Here is a 13,656-nt window from a genome sequence, read left to right on the forward strand (position 1 = left end):
CCGCGTGGCCTGACGCCAGGTGCACACAAGTGACCTTATGTCAGACATCTGCAGGCGCGTAGCCCAGGCAGGGCCCTCACCTCCCTGTGGCCAGGCTGGCAGGCGAGAGAGCTCCCGCCGTGCGACGGCGAGTCCAGGGAGAAGAACAGTATTTTGATGTGAGCCATTGCAGTATTTTTATTATTTCTGAAAAGTGCTGGCGATGAGGTGAATTTTTGAGTTCGATGGGGCAGGATTGGGTACGGCAACGGGGAAGATCAGTCCTAAATGTGTACTCCAAAAGAAGAAGAAAAAGTAAGCAGATACACGTTCTCCCCCAAAAACTTAATGTAACACTTGGCCCTGTCATCGGGGCCACAGAAATGATTCAGCAATGGCAGACTGGCACGTGGCAGCACTGATAAAACCTTGCAATAGTGCGACATGTTCTTTGGCAGTATTTTGTTATTATGTCATTTTAAGACGCATTGACACCGTCTGGGCAAAGGTTTCTACTAATTATATTTAGTTTTACTCCTGAATATCAGCGACTGAAAAGTGACAAGTACACCTTTGAAAATGTTTTCCTGTGCAGGACTTAAAGGTGGCACTTTCTTCAGTTGGGAGAGGATGTGGTCCCTCAACTAGACTGCCGACTTTGGTGCTGGAAACCCCGGGGTCGCGTCCACATCCTGTGATTCTGGGCAAATCACTTAATCTCCCCATGCCTGAATGTGCAATGTAAATAGGTGCTAATGTAAAGCGCTCCAATACCTTCGGGTCGAGTTCGCTCTATATAAATATGCAAAAAATAAAATTAACGTGAGCCTTTAGAACTGAAAGACATTTATTTTCCTGTTGAAAACAGAAAATGATGCATTAAGTGTTTGAGAGTGTGTCAAGTCTGTTAAAAGCGACAGAGTCGCATCATTTCTGTGGTCCAATCTAGAAATAACTTTAGCCAAGGCCCAGTGTGAAGCGCCCAAGTAAGTATCAGCAGCGCAGGCTTCAGTGCTCAATGGATGGGGGTGGCTCGGCTGTGTTGTGGAATAATATGCACTCATTTTTGTGGTGTAGGTTGGGGTTTATTCACTCATTTCACAACTTTTGATGGAAAACTTTGCAACCAAACAGTCATTTTTAGTATGCTATGTGTGTGGAAACTGACTTTTTGTGCAACCTATATTTCATGGATATCTTTATTTAAAATGCCTTACGGTGAACCTTCTTACAGATCTCTTAAGGACAGTAAAATCAGGCTCCCCCCTCGACAGCGCTCCCCTCTATAGTCTGCGTCAATGGTCTCAAAGTATTCCCCACACTGAGGGACCTGTTGAACTCTTCCCTCTCCAAAGGGCAGGTTCCCCCACAATGGAAGCATGCGTTGGTGAAGCCCCTTTAAATAAAAATCTGGCCTCAACCCTCTTTGCTTAATTAACTTTAGGCCGATTTCTTTGTTACCGGGTCCATCAAAGCTCCTGGAAAAGCATGTTAATAAACATCTCTGCGCCTACCTCGAGTCCATCAAAATTCTGCACCCTACTCAAATGGGGTTCAGACCCCAGCACAGCACTGAAACAGCTTTGCTGTGCCGCCATGTAGCGGAGGATTCCAACCAGCTGATGCCCCTGGACCAGCTGAAGCTCCTCGGCACCTCCAAAGACCTAGTGAGTACCGCAGCGCTACTTCCCTTCTCGACTGCTTGCTTCTTATGCTGTGAACATGCTGCCCGGCAGCGTCCACGGAGATCTGGACAGTGGACTTGTCTCGTGGCAAAGGTTGTGTTCTAGGGGGGCGAGTGTGTGTCCCCCGAGATCCATTTCTGTGTCACTTCTTTCTCAATCCTGCAGTGTAGCAGTTTCTTTTATGGGTTAATTTAGTTGCTAGACACCCATTACATTGCGTGTCCGTCCTCGATTCTCAGCCTAGGCAAAGGCTTAGTCAACACTTAGAGTAGGAGTGTACCCCATTCCCAAGGTAGTCAGCGGGCCGGGACAGATGATGTACCCAGAGGCCAGAGGATTGAGGAAACAGCGATTCGTGCCCCCTTGTGCTCCCCCCCCTCCACACGAGGGGGTGATTCGGGCACCACCAGTGTGCGGAAAACGGCTCCTCACCCGCAAGCTCTCGAGCTTCACTTCGTAACATTTACATTTATAACATTTTTAACTTATGTAACATTTCATAATACTCTGGTGGGAGAGGCTTGAGGGCTCTCTTTAAAAAACGTGGGAGAAGTTATGTTATTTTAAAGTGTGTCTCTCCTAATTATTTAGTCAAAATATGTTTGAGTTTTCTGATATTCCAAGGCGCCCACATATAACTCTGATGCCATTAGGTCAGAATGGGACTAATTAATATTCATCTAGCTGTGGTGTTGGATGTGGTGGAGTTTTATTCTGTATTGTGCTTTGCTGAGTTTATGAAACTTTTTTGTCCTTTTCTGCTGACTGTAAGATTTTTACTCTGCTGTTTGTCAGAAAACCTGCTGCAGGATCGGACATTTGATTGAAACGTACATGCCAACATTTCAGAAGAGCAAAGTGGGAGATTGTAAAAAAAAAAATCGGGAGAATGGGGCCTTGAATCGGGTTACTGTCATGTGTGGGCTTTGTAAGTGTGCTGCAGCAGGATCGGACATTTGAAACGCAAATTCACGTGTTTTTTTATCACCTTTCAGAAGCATGGAGCGCAATGGCAGGCAGAGAAAGAGGGGATGCAAGAGTTGTGCTGAGATAACGCTTCGAAACTTGTCTTTAGTAGAAACGTTTGAATTTAAAATTTTGATTTTTTATATTCCATAAAGATACTGAAAGCTAAAAATCATAGCATTATTACATTTAAATGTAAGCAGGTTCTAATGGATAATTTTAACGTAGCAGACTAAAAAAAGTCTGGTTTCCCCGAACATCAAACAAAATAAATATTTTAAGAACACTGTAGTTATTTTATGTTAACTTGAAGAACTGACGCTGGTAAAATTCATTGGGATTACTTGTATTTTAAAAGCAATGCTTGTCTAGTTACAGCACGTTATTTTTATTTTCAGCACCTTCTAAAGCTTGACAACCCTTACCAAATTTTTGGTCATATTTCCGGCGAAGAACAAGACCTCCTTTGCTGCTCTTTCACCCCGGCTACGACCCAGCAAACACCAGAGTTAAAGGTAAGGAAACTGATGCTATTTTTTTTTTAGATTGGAGTTAGAGCTATGTGTGTGGTCACTGTACATGGTGGTTGGGGTAGGCACAAATTCTGAACATTGTACCCTCAGTGGATGGAATTTACTAACAGCCTTAGCCCTGTGATTTGGGCAATAACGGTTGTTAACAGCACTATCTATCCCTTGCCTTGTTCAAGGCCCTTAAGCAGTGTCTGTTTCAGTGCCTTCAGCAACCACTATGGCACACAGAGGCAGCAGGCAGTAAGGCTGTATTTTTAGCAGTCATGTTGTGCAAAGGGGAGCTGTTGGAAATTTATTGCGATACTGCACAAGATATATGTATTTATACTGAAATTTGATATTATTGCACCGCACCTTATATGTTGTACTTTGATTATTGGCAGGTTTCTTTAATATATATTGGTAAGGCCAGCATCGGCATCATGAATACAGTACAAGAGCTGATTACAAGGTCATTCCAGGCACGGCCACTTCAAGAGAAAATAGATTTAAAGCAATTGGGACCTCATCGGCCTGACCTAAAACTACAGCAAACTTCCCAGGACAGAGGAAAAATGTCCACACGTACATTCTCAAACGCCTGGTACACAAAAGCCGATTGGCTTACAGGGTGCCCTTTAAGAAATTCTCTGTTCTGCTTCCCCTGCTTGCTGTTTGGTGGTGAGTTTTCTTGGACAAATCAAGGAGTAACAGACTTGAAGCATTTGTCTGAAAAAATAAAGAAGCATTCACGCACAAGAAAGCATTTGGAAAACCTGACTAGACTGGGAATGTTGGGGGAAGATGCTCCGATTGAGCAGCAGATTAGTGATGCATACCGCAAAGCAATACAGAAACACAATGAAGCAGTTGATAGGAACAGACAGATTCTATCCAAAATAATTGATTGCATTCGTTTCTGTGGTGCTTTTGAACTGGCATTGCGAGGCCATGATGAATCGGAAGGTTCCCCATATCCTGGAATATTCAAAGGCCTTGTGGATTTAATAGCAAGCATAGACAAGGATATGGAAGCACATTTAGCACGTGCTACAGTCTTTAAGGGCACCTCTAAAACAATACAAAATGAACTTCTTGAGTGTATGCTCGAAATTATGAGAAGCCATATTGTGCAAGAATTGCAAAACACAGACTTTGTGGCTATTCAGGCTGATGACACCACTGATGTGGCCACTAAAACACAGTCCGTATTAGTGTTTCGATACATTGACAATGACAGATAAGTTGTGGAGAGGTTCTATGGTTTCACACATTTAAGAGACTCTAGTGCAGAAACCATTACTGCAGCTATACTGCGTCAACTGAGCTTAATTTTTCCAGAGCTGCCTCAAAAAAAAAACTTATTGCGCAAAGCTATGATGGTGCGTCCGTAATGAGTGGAAGCCTTAGTGGAGTTCAGAAGAGAATTCGAGATGTGTACCCTAATGCTCATTATGTGCACTGTTACGCTCACCAACTTAATCTTATTATGCAACAGGCAGTATCAAAGATCACCGAGACACGAATTTTCTTTCAGGATATAGGAGGCATGGCAGCATTCTTCTCGCGTTCCCCCAAAAGAACAGAAGCACTTCATGACATTGTAGACAAAAGCGTTCCAAGGGGATCCTCAACTCGTTGGAACTTTAACATCCGTACAGTCAACCTAATCTATGAACATAGAGAGGACCTTCTGAAATGTTTTGAAGCCATTGAAGCCAATGATGAGTTTGATTACAAAAGTCAGATTGAAGCCCATGGCTTTGGTAGAACACTACAAGACAGAGAGTTTCAGTTCTTACTGTTTTTATTTCATGATATAATGGTAGCTGTCGACCTGTTATACAATCAGTTACAAGCACGAGAGATAGATACTGTCAAAGTGCAAGTATATACTACTATGTTTGTACAAAGCATAAGCAAAGTGAGAGATGGGGTTGACAATTTAGACAGCAAACTGCCAGAGAAATCTATTTTCTCAAACCACAGGAAAAACATCACCACTATGGTCCGAATTGCAAAGGAGATCTGTGACATTGTAATTGTGCAGGCAAAAGAGCATTTTTCTTTCACAAAACATTTGGTGAGTGCCACATTATTGCAAAGTCAACAGTTTGCCAAATATGATGAATCCTTCCCGGAGCGTGCTCTGAATGAGGCTGTGGGAGCTTATCCTATGCTCAATAAAGAAGAGCTGAGAACTGAGTTGACTGTACTGTACGGAATGCCTGTGTACCGGAAGGCCACAAGTGGCTTGTCTTTGCTGGCTTTAATACATAAACTTAATATGGAAAAGTCACTTGGAGAGACAGTGGCTTTACTTAAAATTGTCATAACCACTCCTATGACAACAGTCGAGGCAGAACGATGTTTTTCAGCCTTAAAGAGGATTAAGACATTGCTGAGAAACACCATGCTTGAGGAAAGACTCAATGCTTTGGCAATGCTCTCTGTAGAGAGCAAGCTAGTTCAGAAAATCCCGGACTTTAACACTAAAGTTATTGAAAAGTTTGCTGCTCTTAAAGAGAGACGTGCTGATTTCATTTACAAAAAGTAAACAATTTTGAATGCTGCTACTTTGCAACCAGTTTAGTTTGTTAAATAAAAAACATCTGTGAGTGAGGTACTCAGAAATGCATTGTATCTCGAAGTCTGTTATGAAGCTCTGTGGTTATACACTGAATAAGCAGCTACCTATGTTATATGACATCTCTTTATTAATGTTATAACTGCAATTTCACAATTGCTTTATTAACCTTCCTGCTTTCTCAAATTTGCTTGAAAATGCACCATTTCTCTTCTCTTTTTTCAAAATTTTCTCGGGGGGAGAACCCCCCCGAACCCTCCTTATAGGGGTTCGGCCTTGCTCGCTACGCTCGCTCGCAACGGTGAAGTATACCAATGATTTTACGCCTCACCACTTTAAAATGTCACCAGCCGCCCCTGCTCTCAACAATGGGGAGTAAGCTATTCTGACCAACCCCAAAGTTCCTCCTGGGTAAAGGGGTACCCACGCAGCACTCTCACTAATACAGAGGCCAAAAGTGGCTTTCGTCGTACAACAGATACATTGTACAAAATTCTCATAATTGCCTTTTCTTTCTCGCTCAACTGCTTGGTGCAGGGGAATCTATCTTTTAAGGATTCATTTTAGGGAGAACATAAAAAGAAAGCACCCCTTAAAGAACATCATACTAATTAAAAATAATATAAACGTGTATTTATTCAGTTGGAGGTTTAAAAAAGCCAACAGGCTTAAACTGAAGGAAGATGCCAGACGTTGCTAGTGAAACCCTATTTGTGTGTGGTTGCCACGGAGAGCTCATCATGGCTCTGAGTGATAGGTTGCCCCGGATGGGTGCGCCTCGAGAAGGAAGGGTGGCATGGTAGACCTGAATGGTGGGAGCTGTGGGAGAGGGGACAGTACGAGGATCACTTGGTTCTTGAATGGCTTTAAGAGCTGTTTTGGGCTTTTTACATGTCAGTAATTAAGGTTCTCAGATTTCTTCTTGTCACCGACGACGCAGTGCTGTACTCCCAAGCTTCAGATTAAGCATCGGGTGAATTCTGGGAGTAGTAGTCAAGGGGTAGTTCAGTTCATGCAAGTGAACAAACACATGAAAACTTTCATTTGTGAAAGAAAAGCCCATAGCGTCAACTGGTAGCCTTAGATCTAAAAGGGGGGAATTGCCTTGAAAATGGCTGTAGGAGCAGGGCTCAGCAGCTCAAATGGAGGATGGGCTGCTAGAGGGGTGTATTTGCCTTGAGAGCAGTGTATTGCTCAGGAGGCTTTTGAAGGGTTGCACACCTCAAGGGTTAAGGGTTACTTAGGTTTCAGAAATGCTGAATAGGCGCATACATGATTGTCAGAAGGAATGTAGGAGGTGCCTGGTTGGGGGCAGTGGAAGAAGAGTTCATGGTTGTGGGAAGGGTTATAAGAGCAGTGCATGCATGAATGAAAGGATGTAGGATGGGTGCCAAATGGGAATACTCGACTGGGCTGGCTTGAAAGAGGTCAGGCGGACTGATAACAAAAGTACTAGGAGACTAATCCAGTGCATGGGTACCCTACCGGATGATTAGCATCGTTTGACGAACCAACGTAACAGAACTGATGCAGGTGCTCGGATATAAAGAGATATAAGAAGTGTGCCCACTTTTAATTCAAAAATTTGTAGTAAGTGTATGCTGTAAAATCCAAAATTTTATTCAGTTTTTTAAACCTTTTCTTGAGGGGGCCCACACCCTCCTCTTTCACTTTGGGCTCTCTTGCTACTCTTGCTCAAGAATTATACTTGGGTCTGTAATTTCCGCCCCACCAGTTTTATAATTCACCAGCCTCCGCTTCACTTAATTTCAAGGAATGTAAGTGGATCCATTTATTAAACAAAGTCGCCCTGGGTTTGAACAAAATGGAGGAGACCCACAAACAGATGGGCCAACTAAGGAATAGATTATACCACATCTCATCCTGGTTTTTTAGACAGGCAGTGATGCCACCCCTTGGGGTGGACCCATTAGACACCCTGAGTTCCCAGTGCACTAACTGTTCTATGCTCCACCATCATGGGAATTTGTATTTATACCGTCCAGGGATTCTATATCATTCACTGTGCAATTCAGGACAGTGTGAAAATGTTTAAATGGCTTTATATTTCTGAATGGCAGTGTATATAATTGGCGATGGTTATACAATCACAAACTTGTCATTGTTGTCACCGAATCATGATGCACAAACAGTGACCTTTGATCATACTGACAACCTCATCAAAGTCACTTACCATAATTTAAAGCACCTTTGTTGTCATGGTGAAACGACCAAGCAATGTTGTCAGTATCAGTCTGTCACCAAATATTTAATGTATAATTATCTGACTTCGACCATTTACCACAATCCAAAGCATAATTGTTTTATGGTGAAACGACCAGTTAATGTATAAAGTAATGCTGTCATGGTTTGCTTTTTGCAAAATGATTAATGTACACAGAGTTGATTGGAATCCACGTGGCAATATTATGTGAAATATTGTTAATTCTTCTACATTCAGATTGCCATGGCTATGTAAAACTGTAAAATGGGTACTGTACACCAATTTAGACACTAGGCAGTATCATTTCATCATCCCCATATTGCATAGAATTCACGAATGAGCCGGGGAGTCTGTTTTCCCTTTAACTCCCCTTCTAACATTGACGGCCCTAGCTGCTGCACGAGCCCCATGCACGATATACCTTTTACGTATCGCTCTGTATATTTAATGAGTGTTTCAGCGGCCGCAGGCAGAGATTTCAGAACTCCGCCATCGGCCTGTAGCCAAAAGGTACGTCCTCACACGAGCACAGTGCATTTTAGCTTTTATTCCCAATTGCCTCATCTTTGCACACATAGAGGTCTATTAGGAGGGTGGGTGGATGGCTGCCGCCGGGCCGACGGTGGCAACTGCCGGACTGGCGGCGTACATCTGCCCACGATCGCAACCCTGAAAACTGACGGTCCCATTAGCATGGCGGTGACGACCGCGGCGATGAGAATCTCCGCCCGCCACTTTTCCGCCGGTACCAGTCCGCACGCATGCCTAGAGGGCGGAACTGGACCGCCACAATGATGCCAGTGTAGGGCCAGGCTCCGCCGGCATGATTATGATGCCAGCGGTAGCCAGCCTTTCCGCGGCGGTGGAACCACCATGAAAAGGCATACGGAGAATGTCTCCGGGGGCCCATTGCGGGCCACCAATGTGTTGGGGGTGTGTGTGGGTGCACTGAGGGGGTACCAATCGTACCCCCCTACATGTCCCTGTACCAGGTGGCAGGCACTGTGCAGTGCCTGCCACGCAGTGCAGTGACATGCATGACATACTCTTTTTCACACCACGGTGGTGCTGCTGGCAGCGGCAACCGCCACAGTGTTAATCGCCAGAATCCGACCACCGCGGTCGGATTTCGACTGCGGAGCATCCTAATGGGACCGGCGGTAATGCCGCAGTCCTTGCGGGTGGTAATTTCCCGCTACCAAGGTGGTCGGGGAGATTTTCTGTCCACCATCCTAATAGGCCCCTTAGATCGGGTTCTTTTATTCACAGCTACCGTTATGCCTTGATTTATTTGTGATTCCGTCAGCCTACACAAGTATCATGCTTGACCACTAGAGCCTCTATGAATTCTGCATTTTTCATCAATTAAGTTATGTTTTGTCATTCGATCAATAATGGTGGTCTAAGCAATTGTTTTTAAATATAAATCCCATACTAGGGACGTATTTGTTTCGCCCACAGCCCTCATGACTTGTTTGGGATTTTGGTGTTTGACAATTAAACAGGAGGCATAACCGACACCGCTCCAAATTGTAGGAGCACATGAGCACCTGGTTTCCATTCTGTTACCAGATATGCTTGTTTCTTTACTCAAACTGAGGGACATGTTCACCATAGCCATTCCTTAACTTAGTCCCCCAGTTACCACTTTAGGAGCGAGATCCAGTCTGCCACTGACGTCTAGTTGGACTGAGCCTCAGGTTCCCTTCACCCTAAGGCTTTAGGGTTCTCATTCTACTTGCGTCCTTCGATTAATCTGAAGAACCGGTGAGTCAATCTTAGGCACCATATGCCTTGGCATGTTTTTACAAGCGCTATGAACACACACTTAACCAGAATTCTTTTTCTGTAGGCTGTCCATCATACCCCTTGTCCTGAAGAAGACCAGTTTTTGACATCCTCCATTAATGCTCTTGTCAGAGTCAAAACGTCGATGACTATCTGTCCTTACTTCAATAGGTCTCTTAGCTTATAAATCTATGTGATTCAATTACTGAGATTGAGACATTTTTCACTACATTATGATATTGGCCATTTTTTCTAAAATCCCTCACCTATAAATTTAAGTAGAGTATTGTTATGTTATGTGAATTGGTATTTATAAAGCACATGGCTACTCGATAGAGTGTTCCGGCGCTGCAAAGCCTTGTGGCAGGATACTGAGCTATGTTGATAATGAGGGAGGCTTGCTGGAATAACAAGGTTTTCAGTATTTTCCTGAGCATGAGTAGGTTGTGCACCTGTCTAAGTGACAGAGGTAGGCAATTCCACAGACGGGCGGCCTGCACTTGGAAAGAGCGACCGCCTTTGCGGACAAGGGAAAATTTAGGAATAATCGCCTGCAGCTGCAGAGACGATCTTAGAGTTCTACACAAAGTGTATTTCTGGACACTCTTTCTGATATAGCGCGCACCTGTATCATGCAAGGCTTTGAATGCCAAAACCAAAGCTTTAAACTGAATTCTCTTTCGGACCGGCAGCCAATGTAAGGCTTCCACATGGACGGACACCCGCGCTCTGGGGCCTAACACGAGAATTGCTCTGGCTGACGCATTCTGAACTGGGGTGGCGTAGTGGGCAAAAGAATAATGGATTTAACCCAGATCTCTTGACTGGGGGAGAATGTCTGCATTGTCAGCATTCCGTCCATCATTTGTTTGTTGTAACGCTTTTCGCCCTAAGTGGGATGGGTATTCCCAGACGTGGGACCCGTGCTCACTACGCCACTGGAGTCAAGCTATCCTGGCTGATGACGGCTGATAGCCAGAAACCGGTCCTAGGATGCTTGATTCCGGTCCAGGGAAGACATGGCTTGGCAGTTCGGGCTGGACTGTTCCCATGAGGCACAGGGTCAAGACTGATTTGCATATGGCCATGTCTGAACTGGGGTGGCGTAGTGGGCAAAAGAACAATGGATTTAACCCAGATCTCTTGACTGGGGGAGAATGTCTGCATTGTCAGCATTCCATCCATCATTTGTTTGTTGTAACGCTTTTCGCCCTAAGTGGGATGGGTATTCCCAGACGTGGGACTCGTGCTCACTACGCCACTGGAGTCAAGCTATCCTGGCTGATGACGGCTGATAGCCAGAAACCGGTCCTAGGATGCTTGATTCCGGTCCAGGGAAGACATGGCTTGGCAGTTCGGGCTGGACTGTTCCCATGAGGCACAGGGTCAAGACTGATTTGCATATGGCCATGTCTGAACTGGGGTGGCGTAGTGGGCAAAAGAACAATGGATTTAACCCAGATCTCTTGACTGGGGGAGAATGTCTGCATTGTCAGCATTCCGTCCATCATTTGTTTGTTGTAACGCTTTTCGCCCTAAGTGGGATGGGTATTCCCAGACGAGGGACCCGTGCTCACTACGCCACTGGAGTCAAGCTATCCTGGCTGATGACGGCTGATAGCCAGAAACCGGTCCTAGGATGCTTGATTCCGGTCCAGGGAAGACATGGCTTGGCAGTTCGGGCTGGACTGTTCCCATGAGGCACAGGGTCAAGACTGATTTGCATATGGCCATGTCTGAACTGGGGTGGCGTAGTGGGCAAAAGAACAATGGATTTAACCCAGATCTCTTGACTGGGGGAGAATGTCTGCATTGTCAGCATTCCATCCATCATTTGTTTGTTGTAACGCTTTTCGCCCTAAGTGGGATGGGTATTCCCAGACGTGGGACTCGTGCTCACTACGCCACTGGAGTCAAGCTATCCTGGCTGATGACGGCTGATAGCCAGAAACCGGTCCTAGGATGCTTGATTCCGGTCCAGGGAAGACATGGCTTGGCAGTTCGGGCTGGACTGTTCCCATGAGGCACAGGGTCAAGACTGATTTGCATATGGCCATGTCTGAACTGGGGTGGCGTAGTGGGCAAAAGAACAATGGATTTAACCCAGATCTCTTGACTGGGGGAGAATGTCTGCATTGTCAGCATTCCGTCCATCATTTGTTTGTTGTAACGCTTTTCGCCCTAAGTGGGATGGGTATTCCCAGACGTGGGACCCGTGCTCACTACGCCACTGGAGTCAAGCTATCCTGGCTGATGACGGCTGATAGCCAGAAACCGGTCCTAGGATGCTTGATTCCGGTCCAGGGAAGACATGGCTTGGCAGTTCGGGCTGGACTGTTCCCATGAGGCACAGGGTCAAGACTGATTTGCATATGGCCATGTCTGAACTGGGGTGGCGTAGTGGGCAAAAGAACAATGGATTTAACCCAGATCTCTTGACTGGGGGAGAATGTCTGCATTGTCAGCATTCCGTCCATCATTTGTTTGTTGTAACGCTTTTCGCCCTAAGTGGGATGGGTATTCCCAGACGTGGGACCCGTGCTCACTACGCCACTGGAGTCAAGCTATCCTGGCTGATGACGGCTGATAGCCAGAAACCGGTCCTAGGATGCTTGATTCCGGTCCAGGGAAGACATGGCTTGGCAGTTCGGGCTGGACTGTTCCCATGAGGCACAGGGTCAAGACTGATTTGCATATGGCCATGTCTGAACTGGGGTGGCGTAGTGGGCAAAAGAACAATGGATTTAACCCAGATCTCTTGACTGGGGGAGAATGTCTGCATTGTCAGCATTCCGTCCATCATTTGTTTGTTGTAACGCTTTTCGCCCTAAGTGGGATGGGTATTCCCAGACGTGGGACCCGTGCTCACTACGCCACTGGAGTCAAGCTATCCTGGCTGATGACGGCTGATAGCCAGAAACCGGTCCTAGGATGCTTGATTCCGGTCCAGGGAAGACATGGCTTGGCAGTTCGGGCTGGACTGTTCCCATGAGGCACAGGGTCAAGACTGATTTGCATATGGCCATGTCTGAACTGGGGTGGCGTAGTGGGCAAAAGAACAATGGATTTAACCCAGATCTCTTGACTGGGGGAGAATGTCTGCATTGTCAGCATTCCGTCCATCATTTGTTTGTTGTAACGCTTTTCGCCCTAAGTGGGATGGGTATTCCCAGACGTGGGACCCGTGCTCACTACGTCACTGGAGTCAAGCTATCCTAGCTGATGACGGCTGATAGCCAGAAACCGGTCCTAGGATGCTTGATTCCGGTCCAGGGAAGACATGGCTTGGCAGTTCGGGCTGGACTGTTCCCATGAGGCACAGGGTCAAGACTGATTTGCATATGGCCATGTCTGAACTGGGGTGGCGTAGTGGGCAAAAGAACAATGGATTTAACCCAGATCTCTTGACTGGGGGAGAATGTCTGCATTGTCAGCATTCCATCCATCATTTGTTTGTTGTAACGCTTTTCGCCCTAAGTGGGATGGGTATTCCCAGACGTGGGACCCGTGCTCACTACGCCACTGGAGTCAAGCTATCCTGGCTGATGACGGCTGATAGCCAGAAACCGGTCCTAGGATGCTTGATTCCGGTCCAGGGAAGACATGGCTTGGCAGTTCGGGCTGGACTGTTCCCATGAGGCACAGGGTCAAGACTGATTTGCATATGGCCATGTCTGAACTGGGGTGGCGTAGTGGGCAAAAGAACAATGGATTTAACCCAGATCTCTTGACTGGGGGAGAATGTCTGCATTGTCAGCATTCCGTCCATCATTTGTTTGTAGTAACGCTTTTCGCCCTAAGTGGGATGGGCATTCCCAGACGTGGGACCCGTGCTCACTACGCCACTGGAGTCAAGCTATCCTGGCTGATGACGGCTGATAGCCAGAAACCGGTCCTAGGATGCTTGATTCCGGT

The sequence above is a fragment of the Triturus cristatus genome, chromosome 11 (genome assembly GCF_964204655.1).
Source record: "Triturus cristatus chromosome 11, aTriCri1.1, whole genome shotgun sequence".
Lineage (NCBI taxonomy): Eukaryota > Metazoa > Chordata > Amphibia > Caudata > Salamandridae > Triturus > Triturus cristatus.